Genomic DNA, 4157 nt, shown 5'->3' with positions numbered 1-4157 from the left:
AAATTAAGTATTAGCAGACACAGTCTTCTTAAGCGAGACAGGTTATACTGGCTAACTAACATTTGCTTGCTAGCTACCTACGTAAGCTAAATAGGAGAACTTATTTCTATTAAAACTAAAAGGAAATAAGTTTTATGACTCAACTGGCTAGCTTGCAACGTTTAGCTCAAGTTCCAGCTAAATAATTACCACAAAAGCAATGTAATGAATGCGAGAGAACATTTTACTTACTTAATTTGGCAAAATAATTGGATTTCACTTGTTTCTCCTGTGACCTGTTTCAGGAAAGGAGCATAAGCAAAATTTATATTTATATTTTTCCCCCTCTCTTCTGTTGTTGCATCAGTTGTTGAAACACTTCATTTTCTTGTACAGTAGAATTAAGTCAAACTTAAAACAGGCTGAATATATGTCAGCCATGGAAAATTGAATATGTTGGTTGTGTTGTCTTCTGTCCACACTGAGTCTTAAGTGACTACATTCTTGTATGGCCATGTGTGCATATGGAGCAATTAGCAAGTGTGAAATAGTCTTCTGGTATTAACCCTGGCGAAACCTGCAGACCCTATAACTAAAACCAGAAGACAACTGTGTGTATTAGTGTTATGGAGCCTATGTGTGGGAGTCTCATCTGTCTAAATCCAAGGCTTTGAATGTTTTCTTCAGCTATGCATATCACGCATACTGTCCAGGCACAGACCAAACACAGGTTTCCATAGATTTGTTCAAGTGATTTAGCTTTAATTCATTCATCCAGAGAGAGCGGTGCCAGTTTTGCACAAAGAAACAACAAATTGTTTTAGGTTTATGTGATCCAAACCAAGTACAGGAAAGTCAGTTAGAACAAAATTGATGTAGGTACTGTATCCTATAGCCTACTGATAGCATTGAAAAGCTAAGCGGGACATAATTAAATCAGAGCAGCAGTAACAGTAAAGGTTAAAAGCATAGACAGTTCAGTCATGCTTAGCTTGGATTACAAAACCTGGAATTTGTAATTGGGCCTGGACGGGACTTAAAGAAGTGATATTATGCTTTATGGCTTTTTCCCTCTCCTTTATTGAGGTAGGTACCTTTTTTGTGCATGTAATAGGTTTGCAAAGTGAAAAAGCCCAAAGTCCACCCCAAAGGGAGTTCCCAGCTCCCACAGAAAACACTGCTCTGAACTGCCTGAAAACAGCTCGTTTGTAGTCCAGCCACTTCCCTTTCATCCCTGGAAAAACACTGATCTGCAGCACAACTCTTCTCTCCCTTCCAAACACTAGCTACCCTCCAGGCAGTCAATGGACATAAAGTTGTTACTGTGATGTAGAGCCAGAGGTCAGTTAAAACTTTATGAATTAAAGATACATTTGTTACAGATTAATAACTCACCACTCTGAAGCTCTTGCTCCAGTCGATGTTGCCAAGCTGGTCGGCAAAATGTACAGCTGAAACTAAACCATGTTTACCGGCTTGTCATTGGCCTGCCCTTCTCTGCTTCTGATTGGCTAGTAGTCATGTAAACCATGTAAACCTGTTCTGGTAAAACCCATAGATAAGATTATGAACCTGAAAATGAGCATAATACCACCTCTTTAAGACACAAATCATAAATCATCATCACCAACAAAATCAACTTTAAAGTCTTGTGACAACTTTTTCACTTCACCTTTGCTCTGCATTTTCACCAGAGGCTAAATCTGAGTTCTCACTTGTTGCCATTCATTTCAGTTTAGTTTACTTGATTTGCTTTAGGTAATTTATTCATTCATCCATTCATTCACTTACTTACTCTTGCAGTCATTCCTGCATGCAAGCATTTATTTATCTTTTTAATAAACAAGAAAACTAACTAAATTCATTTCTGCATACAGGCACATTTACTGGCCACTAAAGTTGAAAAACCACATTAAAGCCACTGACCTAAAACCATTTACAGGTTACCCGCAGGGTCTTAAAAGTATTAGAAAAGTCTTAAATTTAATAGTGTAAAAATAAGGCCTTAAAAGTATTAAATTTCGTTTACAAAGGTCTTAAATTTTTTCTTTTCCCTTCGTAGGATTAAATAAATGCCATAACGTCACAAAATAATATTTTTGTATGTGTGACTTTTTTTTTTTTTTTTTTAGAAAAACAGTCTTTAAATGTGAGGTTATACATGCTGTAGAGTTTCAGCCTGCCAACTATGGCAACTACTAGTACTGGCATTTGTATGACACTACTGCCCCATTACTTTTAAGGACAAGGGCTCATGTTTGTTTAACTATTCTTCTGTTTCATAGTCTGACAAAATATTAAAAGCAGTTGTTTGGTAGTACAAAGTCTTTAATGATGGAAGCGTTAATTCCAAAAAGCTTTTAATAGTTTTCCTCGGACAGCCGGGATACTTGGGAGGCATTTATTACTTTGTGTGTGTGTAACCATGCCATGCCTTGAGGCCATTATGGGTCTTGGCTGGGTTTTGATGGGATGTTAGTATAAAGGGAAGTAAACACAAGAAGACTCTCCACTGTGTGTGAGTGAGTTTGTGTGAGCATTATGTGATCTAAAGCGGAAGCGAGGGAAAAAGCGATAATAAGAGAAAGGACTGGGGCCACAATTAAGCAATAAACGTGTGAGAAAGTAAAGGTGGATAGAAAAAAGAGTAAATGTGTCTGTGTGGGCGTGAGAGGGGGATGTTTTTTATGCAAGGTGTGAAATAGCTTTGGTCTGAAGCAAGGCTTTGCTCTGAGCTCCATGTTGCTGTGGATTTAGACGGCCGAATTTAGGAGTGTTTATGTGTGTGTCTGTGGGTGTGTGTGTGAGAGAGTAAATCTGATTTACCTTCATGTCCTCCATGTCTCTATTTTCAGGTTTTATCAGAGCTCTGTCATCTGATGCTTGTATCACATTTTATATATATAAAGCCTGATTTACAGCCACACACACACAAACAAACAGAGTTTTGGGGTGTTTCTGTTCCTCATTATTGCTTTGTTAAGATTTATGTTAACGTAACGGCCTGTTGGCTATATTTGAGCTTTTCATTTGGATCTCTTGTCATCACCTCTCTCTTAAGTGCAGAAGTTACTTCTATACTTCTGCGTCTGCGTAGCCCCCTAGCCTACGCCGTAGCCTGACGTGCACCTCCTCAAAAATGTAACTACACATCAAGGCGACGCGGACTGTAAGCACTGTGATTGGTCGGCTGGGTAGCCTCGCAATGCCTTCGAGCCAACAGGAAGTGCCCATGTTTTGAAGTAACTTTTACGGTCGGCCAAAACAGCAGCTGTAACATGGTGGATAAATATATTTGACCGTCACAACCCAGGCGAAATGACTCGTTTCATTATCAGAATGTGATCCACTTGGTTGATAACATTTGAAAAGGCTACACCAGCCGCACATTTACAATTTTACCCCCATTCCTGTTAGAAATGTCAATTCAATTTCAATTAAATTTTATTTATATAGCGCCAAATCACAACAACAGTTAACTCACAGCGCTTTTCATAAAAGAGCAGGTCTAGACCGCACTCTGTGGTGTTATTTACAGAAGCTCAACAATTCCGGTTTAGCAGAGGGCTAAAGTTAGCCTGCTCGGCCGGCAAAAGTCAACACAGTGGACGCTATAGCATATACTAGCGTTTGGGGGTGTAATTGCAGAATGAGGGACGCGCAAGTATAAATGCATGGTTACGTGCGTAGCCTACAGCATAGCTACGCACATAACCCTACACAGGAGTATAAATGGGCCTTTACACACACATTGGTGGCAAAGGTTGAAGGTTTGAAGTTTGTGTCACAGCTAGCAAACAGCTAGTCAGTAAACAAGTCCTCCAAATTGAACAGCAAAATACAATTGAAACTACCCTCCAAAACAACACAATGAGTGTCATCTGATCTGATACCACTATGGTTAAGGTTAGGTTTGGTTAATGCACAAAAATGGCTTGGTTTAGGTGGTGTATAGTGGCCTAACGCATGACAGCTACGCGCTGCACAGAAAACGGATGCAGAACGCAAGCAAATTAAGAAAACGTCTTCACCAATTTCACAACACAGTATTTATAAGAAATATAGAAAACATACCCAGAAATACCAGAAATACTGCAAGTAGCACAGACAACAATAGAAAGTTCCCTTTCACAGGACACACAAGTGATAAACAGCGTTTTTATATTTGTTTGTGTTTT

Source organism: Micropterus dolomieu, linkage group LG12 (genome assembly GCF_021292245.1).
Source record: "Micropterus dolomieu isolate WLL.071019.BEF.003 ecotype Adirondacks linkage group LG12, ASM2129224v1, whole genome shotgun sequence".
Classification (NCBI taxonomy): domain Eukaryota; kingdom Metazoa; phylum Chordata; class Actinopteri; order Centrarchiformes; family Centrarchidae; genus Micropterus; species Micropterus dolomieu.
The sequence above is the reverse complement of the archived record's forward strand: the minus strand, read 5'-3'. Positions refer to the sequence as shown.